We start from the raw sequence: 22,363 nt of genomic DNA, 5'->3' as shown, positions 1-22,363 counted from the left end.
ACTGAGCATATTCACCGCAAAAATCAAAGAAATACTGTATGCACAAATATTGTTGCAATATTCAAGGATTGCATTTGTTTTTTCGAATATGCAACATCCTCAAACCCAATCCGTAACGATTCATGAACTTTGCAGTTCCAGAGAAAGGGTTGCGCCCACGATCCGGTGATTGCTGGACGCTGGAAGCAGGTCGCTCTGAACGCGGAAGTGGATCTTCCATGGCAGTGTCAGAAACGGAAAACGGGTCAGTAGCTGGGACAGGAGAGCAAAATCGTGGTCGGGGTCGTAAGCGAGTCGTAAGCCAGGAAAGGAGCGTAGACATGGTCGAGGACAAAAGAGGTCGAAAGTCGGAACGGAAGAGTAGACGTGGTCAGGATCAAAAACGGGTCGAAACCGGGGGACAGACAGGAGCAAAAACGGGACAGGTGGGAGTCAGGGTCGAAAAAAGGCTTGCCTAGGGTTAACTGAGGTCCGCAGACGGACTGACGACAGGGGACAGTGGGTTTAAATAGGAACGGGGAGCCAATCCGTAACGATTCATGAACTTTTCAGTTCCAGACTTGCACAGTAAACGGAAACAAACCCTTATGGGTCCAAAAGTATTTGAAAGTGCAATACTTTAGTCCGTACATTTAGTGGAACTGTCCACCTCCTCCCTAATGAGACTTACATTAGTAACTATAGTAATGAGAAAGACCTATCATTTTCACTGCTCCCCTCCGATATTCCATGATCGGAGGGGGGCGGAGAATTTCAATGAAGAAACTATAGTTTTTGGGTCTGTACTGAAAGCCTGTTTTTCATATTTTTAGAGGATAGGTCACCCACCATTTTGAAGCTACCAGTTTGATATGCATTTCTAAAAATAATACTATGTTGGTACAAAGTTGTTATCATGTTATTGCCAGTTCTTCATTATTAGAAGTAGGGCTAAAAGAGGCTCAGTGAACCAATAAAATATCAAGGCTAACAGTACAACTCCCACTTTTGTGGACAGGGAAAAAATGGCGGTAAAACATGGAATTGTGTGACAAGGCACCTCTGGGTTAAAGCAGGTCTGTCGATCCGACGGGCATCCCTCGTCACATTTCTTGTTTCTTCATCTGCACACAAGAAGCAAATAACACAGTTTGACTTAAAGAGTCAACAAGCAAAAGAGAGTCCTGATTTAGTCAGGAGTTTGTTGCTTAGCAACTACTCCTTCCCCTAAAAAGCATTTGCTTGGATAACAATTTTGGGTTTGTTTTGTGACCATTTTATGATTTGTTATTACTGCAAGCAGCGTTTTTTTTTCCCCAGACGCACATCGAGTTAAAAACGTCCGCACGCTAGGATAGAGTGTCTCTCTGCGATGGCAATTTTAAATTGTACGTGAGTAATTAGAAGAGACTGTAGAAGTCGCATTAAAAACAACAGGACTTATTGACGTTACATTAGGAACACAGTTTGTGGACATGAAGTTATATCCAAACTTTGAAATTAAATTTGAGTGCATGTTTTAAAAAAGCTTCATGGGGTGGCTAATTTGCGGCCTGCGAGCTAATAGTGGCCCGATGACTGTTTTTAGCAGTTCTTGAGGTTTTGGAGTTTTTCTTTACCCTCATGTAAGTTTTTGATTAGGGGATGGTGTCATAATAATCTGTGCTTTGCAATAAAACATTGGAGAGACAAATTAAAGCAAATGTACATTATGGAAAAAAAAACACTGCAAGACTTCAACTGAAACTAGATCAATTTGGGAAAAAAAAGTTTATCGCAAAATTTTTACTTGATGTCTAAACACTTCACCTTTTACATTACCGTAAATTCCGGACGATAAGCCGCTACTTTTTACCCAAACTTTCAACCCTGCGGCTTATTCAGTGATGCGGCCAATTTGTGTAATTTTTCTAACGGCCGCCAGCGGCGCTCCAGTACGAAAGGTAAGATTTAGACTGCAACTTCTTAGCTTGTGCACAAATTAAATTAGCGTAGACATATCCTCATCATGCAAATTGCAAAAAGAAAGGCACATGACTCAACTTTCAAGCTAAAAGCAATCGAGCAGTCCGATATAGAAGGAGACAGAGCTACTGCACGTAAACTTTACTTTGCGAGCGTGTTGCTAGCGTGTTTTTGAAAAAAGGAGCGTGGGACGACGTCTATATGACAAAGTCTCTTTCCCATACTGAAGGAAGACGACTTTGATGACGTCAGTTGTAAGGAGGAAGAAGAGGACGGTTTACCGTAGTTTCTACATGTACTGTATGTGTTTTTTAACAGGCCCGTTTGCTGTGTCGCGAGCGTGTTTCTAGTAGCGTTTTGCTACCCTTCACAGGCACGGTTTGGGATGAAAGTTATAATATTATTATTAAAGCTTTGAAAACTCTCTCGGTGTACCGTCTTTCTTTGTAAATATGTGTAACCATGTATAATATGTATTTGCAACTGTATATTTTTGTAATGTATTTTTTTTAGAAACTTATTCTGATATGTTTTGAACGAGCAAATGAGAAAGAAGGGGCGGGGCAAACGCGGGCTGACGGGAAGTGGAGTAAAGGTGAGACGTGTTTGTGGACACAGCCGACAATAGTGGATATATATTTTTCCCACCCTTACCTTTGGAAATATACACTTTTTTCCTTGGATTACTTTCAACGGGCACCCGGACTCTGCAGGTCTGCATTACATTTTAAGTACTCGTAACATTTTCCGTTCACTTTGCCGGCTGTGTTTTTTGGACTGTATCGGGTATGGGTTAGTAAAGTGTAGGTGGTTGTTCAAACCTCACATTAAAGCTAGGACCTTAACTTTGCCTTTTGACTTAAGGCTTTGATGCTAGGTCCTTGGCTTGGCCTTTTAAGTCCTTAGCTTGGCCTTTTGTGTACTTTCTATGAAGTCACTATCTTTGATTTTTGCATTTCGGAGATGGAATATGAGCTTGCTCCGTCCACTCCACGCATCGGCCCGGTATTGCAGTACCTCCGGGAACGGTGCATTCGCAATGATCGCAGCAAGGCTTTAGGGCTAGGACCTTAGCTTGGCCTTTCGGCTGAGAGTAAGTGTCCCGGCTCCTAGGCTTTGTAGCGTATTATGAACTGACCGATATCGGATAATGGATAATGAATAACGAAGATAGATCAATAACCCTTAAAAAAACCCCTAATTTCGTGTTTCTAATGGGTATTTTCAATGTGGGCGCATGCGGCTAATATGCAGGTGCGGCTTGTGTATGTACAAAATCGGTTTTCCTCCCGAAATGTGGTGGGTGCGGCTTATAATCAGGTGCGGTCTATAGTCCGGAATTTACAGTATTTCTTCTCTTGACATTTTTTGTTGTTGTTTCTTTTGTTATTTATGGGAATGTCAATTGTATATATTTTTTGTTTGTGTTGTTGTATGATGGGTGACCCAACCCTCTGTCAAATTGTGTGTGAGAAATAAAAAGTTTATTAAAAAAAAAAAAAAAGAAGCTAAATACTAAAAAAAAAATTGAATAGTATCAAATATATAAGTATAAATATAAGTATTAAAAAAATGTTTACCTAAACATTGATAATTATTCAATGATGTAGATAATGAAAATGTATATACTGGTAAAAAGCCGAAATATAACTTTTTTTAACCATATACTCTATCTATCTATCTATCTATCTACTTGGGTAGGGTTACTTTAACTGGATTACTTTCAATTACTTTTGGATTACTCCAATATCAAATATGCTAATAAAAGACAAAAGAAACTAAATATGAATACAATGACTACATTTGGTGCAGGCTTGGGGAGTAACGGAATACATGGAACAGCAAAAATGATGTTGGCAAGCTGTTTGGATTTATTTTCATTTTGTTTCTGTCGCATTTCCTGTTTGTTTTGCCGGAGATCAGAGATCAAAGCCAGGAGAGAAAGCTTACCACGTGTTGTGAGTCATCATTTTATTGATATTTAGTTTATTTTGTCTTTTATTAGCATATTTTGGTATTGGAGTAAACTGTAATCCAAAAGGAATTGAAAGTAATCAAGTTAAAGTAAGCCTACCCAACCCTGCATATACTGTACCTTCCGGCAGTGCTTCAATGGCATACACTTGTGCACCCTTTTCATATTTCGCAATCATTTCCTTCCTCGACTCAATCGTTGCTGTCACTGTTTTCCATTTTTCCTTCCCCTTATCACTAAACTTCTTGAGACCCATTATTTTGAGCAGAAAAGGGAAATAAAATGGACAAAATCACAACAGGGGCGATTTTAGGTTTAGTGCTTTGGGAGTGTTGAGCACCCAGAGGATCTAGCTGGGTGAAAACATTTTGTCAATTTTATTTAAAGTGATATAACATGCTAAATTCAATATGATAACATTTTAATTAAAATATTTTGCTAAAGGCTTTTTTTATTTTGAAGTCAAGTCATGTTTATTTGTATAGCCCTTAACCACAAGAAGTTTCAACCAGCTGCACAGACCAATGGACCAGTTGTCACGACCAGAACGGAATTGGGACCCAAATGTGTAACCACAAGTTTATTGAGATAAAGAGGAAAGGCTGGACGCGGGAAGCAAGCCGCTCACAGAATTGGAACGTGTTCCGAATGTGGAAGTGGATCTTTCGGAGCGGGAGATCGTAGTGTCGTAGACGGAAAAACAGGTCCATAGCCCACCCGGGAGAGCAAAACGTGGTCGGGATCAAAAAAAGAGTCGTAAGCCGGGACGGGAGATCAAAACGTGGTCGGGGTCAATAACAGGTCGTAGCCGGAGACAAACGGGGAAATCAGGAAAGGACGGGTGGAAAATGGGTGAAAAAAGCGGGACCGACGGGAGTCAGAGTCAGAATGTTTGCCTTGTAGAAACAGAGGTTTGCTGACGGACTGACAACAGGCGAGTGAAAGGACTGAGCTTAAGTAGGATGGGGAACCAATCAGGAAGCCAGCAGCGGCTGGCGCCAAATGAGCAGGTGCGAATGGAGAACGCTCAAACTTGTGGATCTCTTCTTGGTTCTTGGGATCACTAGCAGACCAGCCTTTACCGAGCAAAAGCTTTAACCTTGAGGCTGTTTACGATTTTTAGTCATGTTTTATCCTAAATTCCGTCTATTTGACACCCCTGCTATATGTATTTCATGATTAACACGATATTCAGACTTGTCTGCGTACTTTTATCATTCCCAAATTTGAAAGGCCATTTGTATCAATTTGATTGTTCGTTTTAAGGCTGTTTTTTATTTAATAGTGATAGTTAATTGATTTATGGCACTCTTGGGCTTCACTATGAAGGATTTTATACATTTGACTATAAAGGATTTTATACGATTGACTCCTAATGCAATAAAGATTTTCACTGAGTAGGCTTTAGTTCAATGACAGGTCAGGCTGTTCCAAATGCAAAATATTTTGTCTAGTTCTGTTGATAACAGGACTCTGACGGAGGACGGCAAGCGTTGTTTTGAGAAACGCTCAGCGTTGTTTTGAGTATTCCAGACATCGCGACGATCTTCGACGAGATGGTGAAGCCCAGGGGGGGGGGCTTCCTTGGCACGCCCATGGGAGGAGTCGGCACGCCATTGTGCGGGGAGAAGATGGCCAATAGGAGCTAAAGGACTTCAGAAGAAGGCTTCCCAGAAACTCCAACGTCGCTAATTCGGCCGTTTTCAATGGAGTATACTTAGTTAAATTGTTAATGAAATTAAATCTGCCCCCGTGTGAAAATGTCGGCTTTCCTGTTTATCTTTTCCCTCAAGAAACGAGCGCGCATAAATTGTTGGGTGAATGTAGGTTGTGTTTGGTTAATGGAGTCAGATAACTAATCCGAACAATTTGGTAAACGCTACATTTTGATATCTAATTCCCAACAACTAATAACATACTCTCCCCGTAACACACCGGAGTCTTCACAGACTCCGCCGCTAAGCCGCAAGTGACACTAGCCGAGCGAAAGGGGAGCCTTAATGGGAATGAGAGCAGTGCTAGGAATCAAATGGTCTGAACCATATCAAGGCAATGCAGTATTTCCCACGCTGCTTTGTTCACATTTTTGTTTTGCTTTTTTTATATATCTAAACCTCTCCTGTCCTTGAATTAGGGAAATAAGAGTTATGAAATGCTATGATTTTTGGGGCTGCTTAGGTTAAATTTGGCAACCAAAACGGGCTGGTTTGTCCATGAATGATGATAAAATGAGATGTGGTCCCTCTCAAACACAACGGCAGGGATTGAACAGGTAAAAATTAGAGAGGGCATTATCTCAATTTATTGTTGGGAACTGTTTAAATCTCGGCTTAAAACACATTTCTATTCTATAGCATATAAAAAACCTATACTTTATGTTTTATGTGTACTATTTATTATTCCAACATCCGTTGCAGCCTGGTCATCCTGGGGATTACTTCATGTGCAGTTCCTTTTCAAGGTTTCTTTGTTTTCCTCATGTTGAGGTTTTTGAGGTTTTCCTTGCCCTCGTGTAGGTTCTAGATCAGGGGTGGTGTAATAACAGTCTGTGCAGCCCTTTGAGACTCTTTGTGATTAAGGGTGTCACAAATAAGCATGACTTGACTTGAGGTTTTTGAGTTTTTCCTTGCCCTCATGTAGGTTCTAGATCAGGGGATTGTGGAATAGTAATCTGTGGCTTGCAATAATTTGCAGTCTGTGCAGCCCTTTGAGACTCTTTGTGTTTAAGAGCGTCACAAATAAGCATGACTTGACTTGAGGTTTTTGAGTTTTTCCCTTGCCCTCATGTAGGTTCTAGATCAGGGGATTGTGGAATAGACTGTGGCTTGCAATAATGTGTGGTCTCTGCAGCCCTTTGGGACTCTTTGTGATTAAGGGCGTCACAAATAAAAATTCCTTGAGGTTTTTGATTCTTTCCTTGCCCGCATGTAGGTTCTAGATCAGGGGATTGTGGAATAATAGTATGTGGCTTGCAATAATGTGCGGTCTGTGCAGCCCTTTGAGATTCTGTGATTAAGGGCGTCACAAATAAACATGACTTGACTTGAGGTTTTTCCTTGCCCTAATGTAGGTTCTAGATCAGGGGATTGTGGAATAATAGTCTGTGGCTTGCAATAATGTGCAGCCCTTTGGGACACTTTGTGATTAAGGGAGTCACAAATAAACATGACTTGACTCAATTGACCCTCTCTCTGCTACCCACTCTTGTGTCGCGACCCACCAGTTGAGAACGCTGCTTTATAGCCATGTCGCCATGGTTGAAAATACAGCGGTTTTATCTTTACATTTCAAAGATTAGCTTCGAAAGAAACGATCGTATTTCATGTTTATTTCTAAAAACACTTCCCCGGGTGTCACATTTATTTCCACGTTACCGATTTTCAACACCATTCGCTCGACTTAAGCGATACATTAGAAACGCTGCACAGCGTCTAATAAACACCGAACTAAAATTAAAAGGCGTGATTTGACATTATTATTGTTATTTCCGCGTAAGCGAAGAGCGAGTTAATCTCCTTTCAGCTCGCGGGGAGTTTTCTAGCAACAGTTGCCCGGTGAGGCAGCGCCATAGCCACCGTAGTCGTGGCGACTGTAACCCACCAACAACAAGCTCTCGCTTCATCATTTCCCACCTCCGCCACCATCCTCATACTCACCCGCCGCTCCACAAGCAGGTTCGGAAACCATCTTTTCATATTACACACCCTTCAGTCTCCTCTTTTGTGTTCTTTCGTTGCGCTTTAGGGTTGTTTTGTTGTTGTTGTTTTTTTCGTTTTCCCTCGGCTGGGTAGCAGTTTTTTTTTAGCTAGCGAGGGGTGCTTCTTTGTAACGTGTTAGCTTCTCTTGCTAACGTCGCTTCGGTTCTTTAGTTTTCTCTCTCGCTGTTTGTCCGTAATGGCGATAGTCACCGAACCGGCTACCGAACTGTTCGGTTTGTATTGTTTAGGTTTTGTATTGTTTGGTTTAAAAGTCGAGAATCAGGTGCTAGCTGTGTATTAGCCACCCCCCCCCCCCTTCTTTTCCTCCAACTCCGTGATGCTAGCTAGTCAGCTGGAGCAGGTGTTTCCCTACCCCCCCCCCCCCCCTTTTTTTTCTTCCTCTTTTTCGAATTTGTCCTTCAAACTCAACGAAAAACACTTTCGCTTCTTCTTGCTGTTTGACTTCTTCCTCTTTTTTTTCCCCCCTCCGATCATGGCTTAGCCATTACTTTCCCTTTTGTCCTTAAAGGCGACTCGCTAGCATCTCCCACCTGCCTGCCCCCATTTGCGGTTTCGGGAGCGCCGATAAGCTTAAGGATAACGCAAATAATATTGTGTTTTTTTGTTTGAAGAAGGGGGAGTTTTGTGTTATGAGGAGCAACACCTGTGCGTTCTCCGTTTAATGGCGGCGTGGCGTTCACGTGCGCGCGCGATCTGGATTTGATGTAAATGTAAATGGTTTGGATTTATAAACAGGGTTGGGTAGGGTTACTTTAACTTGATTACTTTCAAGTACTTTTGGATGACTCCAATATCAAATATGCTAATAAAAAACAAAATAAACCAAATATGAATAAAATAATGACTCACAACACATGGTAAGCTTTCTCTCCTGGCTTTGATCTCCGGCAAAACTAACATAAAATGCGACAGAAACGAAATGAAAATAAATCCAAACATCATTTTTGCCGTTCCATGTATTCCGTTACTCCCCAAGCCTGCATAAAACATAGTCATTTTATTCATATTCAGTTTCTTTTGTCTTATATTAGCATCTTTGGTATTGGAGTCATCCAAAAGTAATTGAAAGTAATCAAGTTAAAGTAACCCTATCCAACCCTGTTTATAGAGCGCTTTTCGAGTCAATGAAGACCTCCCAAAGCGCTTTACAATGTGCTTCACACTTACCCATTCACACACCGATAGCAGTGTCAGCCATGCAAGGCAACTACCTTCAAACCAGGAGCTTTAGGGATTTAGTGTCTTGCCCAAGGCGACTGCTGCCATAAATATAATCAAAATGTGTCCAAATTAGGATCATTTTTCCTACTTTGACTCCTTTTTTAAATTCCGTTAATTACTGTACTTGTGTAATGACTCATTGTTTTAGAAATCTTCGCTAAAATATGGATGCAACAGAAATCGAACCCGGGTCACGGCAGTATGAGCAACTACCTGCTTATCGTTGAACGATACAAGACCCATTTTAGTGGGTTATTTTGAACAAACAACAAAGTATATTTGTTTTAGGGAAAAATTGAGATATTTTTTGTGTTTCAACAAACCAACATTTTAAGTAATAGCCAATTTTGAAGCGAGGGTTTTTCAGTGTTCATTTTACCTCTGAAAAGTGATGGGTACTGGGGACTCGCATGCTCAAAAATCTATGGGTCCCAACAGAGATCTATGGCTCCCCAAAATTTAGTGTGCTCCATGCCCTTATAAACTGTCGTATTTTCCTTTACAAAATACAAAAAATCTTTTTTTTTTTTTTTTTTTCTCAAACATGTTTATTTAAGTAGTTTAACATGTTATATTGTACATGTGTTTCGTTATATCATGTATATTGTTAATTAACATTTTGTTGTGAGATATTGAGTTGCTCGACATGAATGAGGTTTATTATAAAAGTTCAAAAATGAATTAGCTTGGACGTTCACTGTAGAAGGAAAAAATACATGCAAATATAAATAAGTACATTTTCTTATTCAAATTATTAATTCATTTTCTGCATTAAATTATTGTTGGTAATGTACTGATTAAAGGGATAACCACAAACCTGTCTTTTTTTCATTTTCTCCTTTTTCTACCTTTTTTTCTTAACTTCTTTATACAACATCATAATTCGTAATATAATGCATCAAAGCAAGAGAGCCGGTGTTATGCCGAGAAATGCATCCCCGCTGAGATTTGCATCCCCTAGCTACTATAACCACTTTTACCTCATTTTATCTCACTTTTATATCACTTCTCAGAAATGTAATGGCGAACATATTACCAAAACCACTTCGTCTTGCATTTGTATACAAATCACTTTTGAGAACTGTTGTGCACTCTACCGTAAAGCTTATTATGCTGTAATAAGCTTAATGGTAGAGTGCATAACAGTTTCAATACGAGCGATTTGAATAGAAAAAAGGCAAAATAAACATGTTACCTGCTCAAAAGTGATTTGTATACGGTGTGCATTACCGTTCGATTACATTCACAACAAATACAAAGACGGAACGGTTTAAGTTGTATTACATTCCAAACAAATGCAAGACGAAGTGGTTTTGGTTATATGTTCGCCATTACATTCCCGAAAAGTAAGATAAAAGTGAGATAAGACGAGGTAAAAGTGGTTATAGCAGCTAGGGGATGCAAATCTCGGCAGGGATGCATTTCTCGGCATAACACCGGCTTCCTTTAATGAGTTGAACCGAAAAAGCCGGTTCGCTAAAAAGAGACGGACTTCCTTTCACTACACAACTACCACGGAATGATGCATGATGGGAAATCCCCAGGGCAGCAGACGCATGCGCACAGTAGCATCAAACTGCTCGCTTCGTTTGCAACGAAAAAAACGATACAGAGATAGAGGCTACCGCGGTAAACTCGTTTGACTTGATTGATTTGCCGTTTCGTCATAATCTATGTTTACTGGATGGTACCCATAATTGACAAATTTGTGTTTTTCCGTACAGGTTTTCTTGTACATTGTACACGTCTTAAAATGCATCATAAACGTACTTTGTATGGGAACCTTTTTGACTCATTAAGTCATGAAAGCAAATTTTTATTGTTTTTATTTAGCAGGCCACACTATACGTACATCTTAACCCAGGGGTGTCAAACAGGTGCCTTGCAGGGCAAAATCAGGCCCGCTAAGGGATTAAATCTGGCCTGCGAGACAACGCTGAAGGAAGCGCAAGAGAGAAACAAGCTGCAGGTTGAAATATGTCTACTCGATTTTGTCAAAGCCTGGTGCCCCTCATAAAGACGCTTTAGTTGTATTTCTTTCTCTCTTGCTCATTCACTCTCTCTGTCTCTTATTCTCTTTCTTTGTCTCTTTTTACATTATTTTGCTCTCTTCCTTGTTTCTTTTTTTCTCTTTATCTCTCTTTCTCTTGCTCTACCCTTCTCTCTTGCTCTCCCCTTCTCTTTATCTCCCCCTCTCTTTTTCTCCTTCTCTTTTCTCTCCTTTCTCTCTTTCTATTTCTCTTTGGATTTCCTTCTCTCACACTTTCTCTCTCTCCCTCATCCACTCTTTCATTCACACTCTTCCTTCCTTCCTTCCTTCCTTCCTTCCATTTTCTCTTACTCTCTCTTTCTCTCTCTCTCTCTCCTGCATCCACTCTCTCTCCTTCACACTCTTTCTTCCTTCCTTCCTTCCTTCCTTCCTTCCTTTTTCTCTTACTCTCTCTCTCTTTCTCTCTCTCTCTCTCTCTCTCTCCTGCATCCACTCTCTCTCGTTCACACTCTTCCTTCCTTCCTTCCTTTTTCTCTTACTCTCTCTCTTTCTCTCTCTCTCTCTCTCTCTCTCTCTCTCTCTCTCTCTCTCTCTCTCTCTCTCTCTCTCTCTCTCTCTCTCTCTCTCCTGCATCCACTCTCTCTCGTTCACACTCTTTCTTCCTTCCTTCCTTCCTTTTTCTCTTACTCTCTCTCTCTCTCTCTCTCTCTCTCTCTCTCTATCTCTCTCTCTCTCTCTCCTGCATCCACTCTCTCTCGTTCACACTCTTCCTTCCTTCCTTCCTTTTTCTCTTACTCTCTATCTCTCTCTCGTCCACTCTCTTTTTCTCTTTCTTTGTCTCTTTCTCTCTGTGTCTTTTTACATTATTATTCTCTCTTCTTTTTTTCCTTTTCCCTCTACCTCTCTCTTGCTCTCCCCTTCTCTCCTTCTTTTTTCTGTCCTTCTCTTTCAATTTCTCTTTGGATTTCTTTCTTTCCCTCTCTCTCACTATTTCTCTTTTTATCTCTTGTTTCTCACATTCTCTCTCTCTTTCTCCCTTTCTGTCTTCCTTTGTTCCACCCTCTCTCTTTTTCTCTCCCTCCCCTTCTGTTATTGCTCTATATCTCTTTTTCTTCCTCTGTAATCTACTAGTCTGTCCCCCGAGGGAACGTTGGTTCTATCGTGTAGAGCCTAAGTTAAAATGAGTTTGACACCCCTATCTTAACCCCTTAACGTTCCTATAAAATTCCCCTAAAAACCTAATCCAAAGAAAATTAAATGCTGATTTAGAACTGATTAGAGAATATAAACGGTTTTTGGTCTCTTTTGATCACAATCTGTAAACTAAACATTGTATTTTGTCAATTTTAAAAGTGGCCATTTGTAAACGGCCAGCTTCCAACACTAAAACCTTTGCTACTGTACATTTTACTTTGGCCAATTTTTAGATATTTTGAAAGACTTCTCAATGTTTAACTCCTCTTTCTAAAAGTCAATCAATTATTACGCACACTCGCGCGTAATAATGGTAAAGATGAATAATGAATAGCATTACGCATTTTTATTTGGGAGTCTAATTTTAATACACAGTGAATATCTGCATATTGTTTGGTTCAGAATTTTGTTGCCAAACCAAATGTGTCAATCATCATTTGAATTGGTTAATACTGATAAAGATATTTGATAGGCGGTCTGGCTTTTATCAATATAGGGCCTTTAGTCTTATGCGGGCTGTGAACCGTGTAAAAATGTTGTTATTTTATTTTCATTTATTTTGCTATTTCTTTTGTAAACTGAAATTACGTGGCGAAATAAACGGATTGCAACAAGGAACGTCCAACCTTGCAGAAACGATTTTTTTTTTACATTTGTCGGCATGTGTTATGAAGTAAATATTTTACACGGTTGGATTCACTGGACGATTCTAGATGTAACGACTCCTTATAATCAGCTTACTATCATGGGACTTATTGGTGACCTATCATGGCTTTATAGATTTTGGGTATCTTTTTTTAGACTTATCTGGATGTTTTTTATGATGAGTACATTTTGTGGCATGAGGTATTTCAGTGACTGGGGACATCGTACAGACACTAAAATAATATAATTTGATCAAATTGATGAAATAATATTAATGTTGCCACAGCCTGTGTCCCATATCAACAAATACACCACTTAAAAAGTGTCTCTCTCCAACAGTTGAGATGGTTAAGGATAATTTTGACCGTCATTTTCATCGTACATAATAGTTTCAGAACAAAAGTGCGAGCAGAGTTAGTAAAAATGTCACAAAATACTGCATAAGAGAATGATATGGATGTTTTTAGTGGAGTGCCGCTATGTGTGCGGAGATACGCTTACCTAATCATATTGCTCTGGGTGGTAGGCTGGATTTTTCAGGTGTTAATAGTTTGTTCTGTGGATTTTCACGAAAAAGTGTCTCAACAGCAAACATAGATGGTTTATTGAGCTTCCATATAAAGGATTCTGAGAGACATCCACCCAAAATGGGGTCTGTTGGTGTAACACCGCAAGTGCAAACTGTAGTTGAAACTGGCCTGTATATTTTGGACTGAACAATTAGATTTCTGTGGTGCTTTGGCTTACCATACACTAGAATCGGGATGTTTCGGTGAAGATTATTATGGTACTTGATCTCCAAGCTCTTGAAAAAAGCCATCTCTGGACCCCTGCTATAATGTATGTGATACCACAATGATACCGGATTTTACCTCTGATGGACAGTTCTAATTATACCTGGTAATATTTTTGTCTTTTATACTGTAAAGTCTTTGGTGTAACACTAGAATATACTTAGTCCCATAGATGATACTAGCCTTTCGGTATGATATCGATATGTATTGTGTCGGTTCTTTTTTTGTTTTCTTGATCACGGCATGGAAGTTCTTGCAAGTTTTTAAGAATAAATACAGTATTTAAATTTTGATTGTTATACTTGATTATCAAATGGATTTGCGGATGTGTTCTTAATTTCCCCCTATGTTCCGGTCCGGAGCCTTCGCTCTGAAAATGATGGTCTACTAGTGATCCCAAGAGCCAAGAAGAGATCGGCAGGTTCAAGAGCGTTCTCCATTCGGGCCCCGATGCTGGGGGATGCTCTTCCCCCTGAGATTCGATCTGCAACCTCGGTGGAACTATTCTATAGCATATGAATAGGTTTTTGAGTTTTTCCTTGCCCTTATGTAGGTTTTGGATCAGGGGATGATGTCATAATAGTCTATGGTTTGCAATAATCTGTGGTCTGTGCAGCCATTGGAGACTTGCCGTGATTAAGGGCTATACAAATAAACATGACTTGACTAGGAGCAGATTTTGATGATGACATCGTCATGTGTTTTACTGATATAGTGTCGATTGTTGCAAACTGAGGGATGTTTAATCGTTTTATTTAACAGACTTTTTACAAAATTCAAAGACTAGGTTCTCTGGAGGCAGATTTTGGTCAGGTTCACGACCTAACTTCCGCAACTTGATCTCATGTTAGTGTCCACAAATTCACGCGGCCTTCAAAACGTGGCCTTCCGTTTCCATGGAAGCAGGATGTGAGCGAAGGCTGCTTCACACTTTTGTGGCTTAAACCAGCGAATCTCAACTGATGGGTTGGGACGCAAAAGTGGGTCGCGGGCCTTTGCCTTGGCAAAATAATGTTAAGGAGGAGAACAAAACGGAGAGTCTACTACACTGTTTAACGGTCAGTGCTGGGCATGTTACTTTAAAACAGTAATTAGTTAAAGTTACTCTCTACTTCTTCCTAAAAGTCACTGAGTTAGTAACTGAAAAACTATCGTAAGAGTAACCAGTTACCTTGGAAAGTAACTACTTCCATTACTTTAAAAAAGAAGTTGTATGTCAAAAAAATTGATATTTTCTGAGCAAATACGAAACACTGCGGTGATATCTTTACTTGAAGAGATGGGAATTCCAACTGTTTTTAGAGAACGTTTTATTCGGCTCAGATCACTAAAAAGAGTCGGCTGTTTCAGGGCCCAAACTGCTCTTCAGGTTGTCTTTGTTGCTTTATACCTACATTAACAATTATTCTGTAACATTTTGCACGGAATGACATAAAACGGGAGAAAAATGAAGAAAGAAAATGAGGAAAAAAAGAAACAAAATAAAAAATACAGAAACAAAAGGAAAATAGAGGTAATAGAATAAAAAAGAATGGACTTTACATTTTTAACAATGAAAAACAGAGAAAATATGATAACAATATTTATATATCTACCAAATATATAGTCCATCCATCCTCTGCACCGCTTATCTACAGTAGGGTCCCTGAGGTGCTGGAGCCCATCTCAGCTATCTTCAGGCAGTGGGCAGGGGACACCCGGAACTGGTTGCAGGGCTCACATAGACAGACAACCATTCACTCGCTCAAATCAACCTGCCATGAATGTTTTTGGCATGTGGGAGGAAGCCTAAGTGCCTGGAAGAAACCCATGCAAGCATGGGGAGAACATGCAAACTCTGCACAGGAACGCTGGTAGCTGGATTCGATCCCATGACCTCATCCGCTGTGCCGCCCACAAAAAATATAATATAAAAACAATTTTAACCTTTTCTATGCTAAACAAATTTAAAGCCCACAACACAGAATCCCAAACAATGTATATTGACCAATCACAAGAGGGAAAAAACGGCTGTTGATTGGTAGGGAGCCAGCTCCCTTTCGTACACTTCCAAGAGCCGGCACATAGAGACGTTTCTTCCGCAAACAAGAGTCGAGTGCTGTCAAATATCGGGTTCACATTTTTTGCAATTCCTTTTTTTCGGCGCATTAGTCGATACTAGACTGGTTGGCAACCAGTTCATGGTGACACCTGCCCACTGCCCGAAGATGGCTGGGATGGGCTCCAAGACCCCTGCGACCCTACTGAGGATAAGCGGTACAGATAATGGATGGATGGTTCGTAGATACTATATTCACAATCGCTATCTAACTATATAGTAGTCGCTATTTTAAGTGGTGACATGATCCGAAAAGACGTGACGTAAACAACTGTGAAAACCGTATCAGGGGTGCGGGGCGGGGACACCCTACAGTTGATGTTCTGCAGCCAAAGTAACACACTGCTTTTGACAGTCAGTAATAGCAACGGTGGTAAAAAAATAATTAGATTACCCTAATACTGAAAAATTAACACCATTATTCCCAAGACTGTGTTAACAGTAGATGGCAATAATGCCCTGCTTGATCCCTTCTCCTGGTCAATCAGCACATTTGAAAGGGATCAAATCTCATTTTATTATGATTTTGTTGTTTTCATTTACAAAGATGAAGTCAAATACAAAACGATTGCAAAACACGAAAATGGTATACGAGTGACTTGCCATTCTAGCGCTGCTGGAACGTACAGTAAATGGTTAAAATAAATTTACATTTTTAAATTTTTACCAGTATATTCATCTTTATTACTACAAAGTTAAATTATGATGAATGTTTGTTTAGGTACACTTTTGATTGATTTTTTGATTTTTTTTTGTATGTGGCTATATCAAAACTGTTTCAGGGAGTTGCTTATATGTTTGCTTGCACTTTAAGTTGTTTTGGTTTTGTTAGTCACTTTTTGGGGGGAGTGAGGAGGTGACTATCATCTACTATCTCTGGTTTAAACTACACAATCTTTTCATTTGAGGAATGGAAGTTTTGTCTTGATTTGGGTCTCAGCTTGTCTTGTCTACATAGTACCTATTTTTTTTGTTGATGTTCGCTATCTTTTGTGTATTGTTACCCGATGCAAAATCTATTACCCTGGTCATTCTGGAAGGTGGATTACCACTTGTGAGGCCCCTTTTCAGGGTTTCTCATTTTCCTCATGCTGAGGTTTTTGAGTTTTTCCTTGCCTGCCTGTTGGTTTAAGATCAGTGCGGTCCTTTGAGACATCTTAAGGGCGTCACAAATAAATTGGACTTGACTTGAATGGTGGGTCCTGAAGTTAAACCAGTTGACAACCACTGGCTTCCAGGTCTGGATACTTCTTCTACATTGACGTTTAGTTAAGCCCCTCCCCCACCTGACCCTGGATGCTGATTGGTCATTTGTGAGAACTAGCAAGTGAGCGACAGATTCCGCATTTGCTCCTGAATGGGGGAGGCTTGTATAAGTTTGCCACAGCTGATTTAAGTTCATTTTTCTAGTAAACTCTTTAGTTTATATGTTGGGCATTATTCCAATTAAATTTTCTTTCTTGTCCCCTTGTGCTTTGCCCTTATTTTCAAAGCGTCCAGAGATTGTATTTTCCACACTGGAATACAAGGCGCATGCCCCAAAAATGTCTTTTGTGATATAGTTTTCATAATATAAAGCGCACCGGACGATAAGGTGCATGGGATTGAAATTACAGTAAGAGCTACGGTTGCATAACAAGTAAAACATTCAAGTTAGAACAATTTTAGTAGATACATTAATATGACATCTGCTTTCACCACTCAAATTAGTTGTAGCAACAACACAAGACCACTCCATATGTTTCTTATAGGCAGAACAGTTACCATATGCAGTATTATTTATTTGTAACCATGCATTTCCAATTTTATCCACCTCATTTTCCAGTGCAGAAAGCGCACCGGATTATAAGGTGAACTTTTACTTTTCTGGCCATTTTGGGGTTTTTAGGTGCTTTTTATAGTTTGGAAAATACGGCATTTTGATTCCTAACAACCCAGAATTCAAACTATTTGTATTTTTAAACGAGATCCACAAATGTATTGATTTCTAACGATGCCTTTATACTGACTTTGCGATTTCCCCCAGTCGTTTTGGGTCTCCTATACCAGCTGCTGCCCAACAAGGGAGATGGAGGTGAGGGAGGGGGTCGGGGGCTTGGTGTCTGCGACAGGTGCTCCCTCGTTGATGCTCTTAAACGCATCTCCAAAAGACTTGCAAGATCTGCCAAAAGATCAGTTTTGAGTAGCACGATCGTAAACATCATTCACATATTAATATGTAAGCATTGAAGAAGGGCTGCAACAACTAATCGACATCATCGATTAAAAACGACTTAAAAAAAGTTGGCAACTAAATGATCATGGATTCGTTGTATTTCGTGATGTATGAGCCACTAAGTACATTTAAAGAATGCAAATAAAAGTGCACTCTCAGAGTTGTAGTACCACATGTGTCCGGCGCCGAGACTGTTTTAATAAAAAAAGATATCATTTTTTTAACCTTTTTTTAATTTACCATTGCATGATTACAAACATAATTGGCACGAAAGTTTCAACTTACTTTTTTGTTTTGTATGATAAGTCCAAACGTAATATGATCTTTTAGATAAGGTGGAGACATCTGTATGTATTTTTGTTTATTGTCAAGTTGTCCACTTGGATTTTTCAAATGTTCTGTATTACAGTACCAGGGTTGGGTAGGGTTACTTTAACTGGATTACTTTCAATTACTTTTGGATTACTCCAAAACCAAATATGCTAATAAAAGTCAAAAGAAACTAAATATGAATAAAATGACAAAATTTTGTGCAGGCTTGGGGAGTAACGGATTACGTGGAACGGCAAAAATGATGTCGGCAAGCTGTTTGGATTTATCTTCATTTTGTTTCTGTCGCATTTTATGTTCGTTTTGCCGGAGATCAAAGAGATCAAAGCCAGGAGAGAAAGCTTACTACGTGTTGTGAGTCATAATTTTATTCATATTTACTTTCTTTTGTCTTTTATTAGCATATATGGTATTGGAGTAATCTAAAAGTAATTGAAAGTAATCAAGTTAAAGTAACCCTACCCAACCCTGAGTATAGCGTATTCTGTTGTGCACTTTTTTTCTATCTGTCCAAAACTTCAATATTTGAATAAATAGAAGGAATTTCAAAATGTCTTTAAGAGATCCGATTGATCGATTTATCGATTATGAACATAATCGTTAGTTGCAGCCCTACTTAGAAGTAAAACCGGGTCAAGATAGGACACCACCCTCCACTACCCACAGTCCCTTCAGTGAATGCTCATATTACCTCTTACCTGTCATCTGGCAAGGCAGGACTAGTGTTGTACCACCTGCTGCCCGGATCCTGTTGCATTTCCAATCACTAAAAGACAAGGGGGGGTGATTAATTCAATGATGCAGCCATCCATTTTCACGGTTCAGTAGAACCCAAATTGAGTTCCGTACGTTTCCTTCCCCAATCCGAGAATGAAGACATGCTGGGTTACCGGTTATGGTTCGAAGCAACTTCTGCCAGTTTAAGATTACTAGGATCTATTGACCACATGAGTTAAGATATTTATTTTTCTGTCTCTTTTATGTTAAAAGCAAACTCTTACATTAGGAATAATTGATATGGCAAAACTATTATTTTTAAAGTGGGGTGTGTCGTTTGAGGCTTTCATTTTACTTTTAGCAAAGCTGTTTGGGGCGAAACACATTAGGTAGTAGGAATGGAGGGTACAATGATGAGGTGAAAACCAACTATATGTTTGTGCCCACGGTGTGCTTCTTTTTTATAGGCGGCATTAGCTCAGAAGGTAGAGCTCGTCTTGGGATCAAGGTTCGATTCCCGGCTCCTCTGTGTTATATGGCGAAGTGTCCTTGGGCAAGACACTGAATCCCTGTTAGCAGGTAGTTGCCTTACATGGCTGACGCTGCTATCGGTTAGTTGGTGTGTAAAAGGAAAAAGTGTGAAGCGCTTTGGGAGGTCTTCATTGACGTGAAAAGCGCTGTAAAAAAGCAGTCCATTTATGGAAATGGTGAAAGTAAGAAAATACCTGTTACAAGTACAGTCCAAACGACAAACCATAACCCAAGAAAGAATGAAGAGCCTTATTAAATGCATCTATGAAATGCATGTACTTACACGTGCAACAAAGGAGCTTTACAGAGTCTGCCATGATGACTCAAGCAAGGAATGTCTGTAAAAAAGTTCCTAACTCCGTACAGCTCCCTTTGAAGAAAAATTATCACGGTTTGATTAAGATTACACACACAAAAATTGCGGCGACTAATTTGTTTTTGTTTTGTTTTTTAATTTACTTTGAATGTTTTATTTTAAAAAAATCTGTGTATTGCCTGGATGGGGTTTACCGTATTTTCCGCACTATAAGGCGCACCTAAAAGCCTTTATTTTTTTCAAAAGCTGACCATGCGCCTTATATATGGATCAATATTAAGTCGCTAAGTCTAGCCTAGATTTTCCCCCGAAGGCGAAGTCGTCCGTGGTGTATGCTGGGATTTATTTACCGGCGTTTCATTTCCTAACCAATGTGTCAATCATCATTTGAATCAGTCACTATTGGCTAAAGTTATTCGGAGGTAAAGGGGGCGGATCCTTTTTATCATTTACAGGCTCGCATAGGCTAAAGGGGCAAAACAAAGCCTGCAATTGGTCAAAAAAGATGAATGCGAATCACACGTTGGGTTGCACTACGGCATGGAGAAAATATTTTTTACTATTCTGTATTTGTAAATATTTTACTCTCCTGGATTTACTACACTCACAGTTGTAAGAAGACCATGGTTACGTATCATTATTGAACGTGATGGCTGCAAGAGAACTTAGGTGAGCTATGCGGCTTTATATTTTCCCGGTATCTTGTTTTAGAACGATCTCGATGCTTCTGTGATGAGTCTATTTTTAAACTAAATTCAATTCAAAGTGTTTGTCATATGCACAGTAAAGAACCCCGTTTCCCTGCACAATAAAATTCTTACTTTGCTGTCCACACAGTTGCCAGCAAAAAATAAAATGGAAACTAAGAAATGTTTGGCATTTCTTGAATCCCAAGACGAATGATATTTGAAACGATGCATTTGAGTGATTGGTGACATTGTACAGACACTGTTTCCGTACATGTCTGAGACACGTATTTGCTTCTTTGCAAGCTTTCGGAATGTTAAGGGGGTAATAAGTTTGACTGAATTATCTGACTGTTTTGTCGCCGTTCCCATTGTAGCGCCTTATAATCCGGTGCGCCTTATGTATGGAAAATATAGGACCAAAAACTATTTTTGGGGGGTGCGCCCTATAACCCGGTGCGCCTTATAGTGCGGAAAATACGGTAGTTAAGAGGATTTCCTTTTAAATCCAAATTTGCATGGTGTAACATGTATTGCATAGGGTTTAGCATTAATGCTGATGGACATGTCCACATTGCTAGCATTAGTAGTAAAGGTTTGTAACACTAATCACAATTTTATTTCTTCAAAATAAAATCACTGTGCATTACACACGAATGAATACGGTATATTTTTCCATTTAAAATCCTTGGATGCTCTCCTTTTTGTTGTTTTGTTGTCTTTTTTCACTAAATTGCTCTCGGCAGTTCCCCACTTTGCCTTAGGCTTCAAGTTATTCAACTGTGCTAAAAAAGTCCTGACTCAGTCCAGCTTTCTTGGAAGGGAAAAAAAGTACATAGGTGAGCATTTTACTCTAAGGGGGAACCTCGCACCGGTCGTCATTGTCACATTAGCGAGAGGAATTGAATCGGGCAGGGAAAAAAAATGTTGCCCTCCTCGCTCTCTTTTGTTCCCGTGTGTCTTTGTCGGGCTTGCTCTTGCTCAGCGGAGCACAACGTTTAAGTGGACCACAAGGGAATGCGACTGAATGGGGAGGCAGAAAGGTGTATGTGTGAAGGGGGTTGGGGTAAGGCAACCGGGGAATTTTCCTGTGTGATAAGGGGGATCTCTTATTTTTTTTAGACGTTATTTGAGGGGGCTGCCTTGAGCTATCAGGTTCGAAAATTCCATATCAATATTTGTGCTTATAAAAATGGATTGAAATTGGTTAGTGCACGCATTTGTGTATACCGCACAATTTTTTTCTCAGAACTCAAAGATTAGGTGCGCGTTATACACAAAATTATACGGTAGAACATTATGGATGGATGGTCTGCATTTATATAGTGCTTTTCAAGTCACTGAAGACCTCCCAAAGCGCTTGACAATTTACTTCACACTTACCCATTCACACACACTCATACACCAGAAGAAGCGTCAGCCATGCAAGGCAACTACCTTCTAACCAGGAGTATTAGGGATTCAGTGCCCAAAGCAACTGCTGCCATCAATATAATCAATATGTGTCCAAATTAGGATCATTTTCCTACTTTGACTCCTTTTTTAAATTCCCTTAATTACTGTACTTTGTTTAATGACTGATTGTTTGAGAAATATTTGCTTAATAATGGATGCAACAGAAAACGAACCCGGGTCACGGCGGTAAGAGTGCTAGATCCGATCCACTGACCACCAGTGATATAAATGACATACAAAAAGGCTTTAGGGTTATTATCATTATGACACGATTCTTAGTCACGGTAGCAGAGACAAATGTTAGAGAATGGAAAAACAGTTGTCCTCAATGTTATATAATATATATATATATATATATATATATATAGGTGTCCCCTGCCCACTGCCCGGAGATGGCTGGGATGGGCTCCAGCCCCCCCGCGACCCTAATAAGGATAAGCGGTACGGCTGATGGGATGAGATGAGAGATATATATATATATATATATATATATATATATGCAAAAAATCACAACGATGTAAGCAACTTTTCAT

The 22,363-nt window shown here is 39.7% G+C and overlaps 1 protein-coding gene and 1 pseudogene across 1 annotated transcript in view; both read left to right on the top strand.

Moving 5' to 3' along the window:
* Positions 1–2,846: 2,846 nt before the first annotated feature.
* On the top strand, positions 2,847–2,983 carry LOC148350107 (U2 spliceosomal RNA; annotated as a pseudogene).
* A 4,476-nt stretch (positions 2,984–7,459) lies between these two features.
* rfx3 (regulatory factor X, 3 (influences HLA class II expression)) overlaps positions 7,460–22,363 on the top strand; it is a 50,132-nt gene continuing 35,228 nt past the window's right edge. Inside the window, exon 1 of the mRNA XM_088356225.1 lies at positions 7,460–7,593. The gene's annotated coding sequence lies outside the window, so the exon portion shown is untranslated. The remainder of the gene's footprint in view (positions 7,594–22,363) is intronic.

The sequence above is a fragment of the Urocampus carinirostris genome, chromosome 16, assembly GCF_059441175.1.
Source record: "Urocampus carinirostris isolate Australia breed hairy pipefish chromosome 16, RoL_Ucar_1.0, whole genome shotgun sequence".
NCBI lineage: Eukaryota > Metazoa > Chordata > Actinopteri > Syngnathiformes > Syngnathidae > Urocampus > Urocampus carinirostris.
Note: the sequence above shows the minus strand (reverse complement) of the source record. Positions and strands in the feature narration are given on the sequence as shown.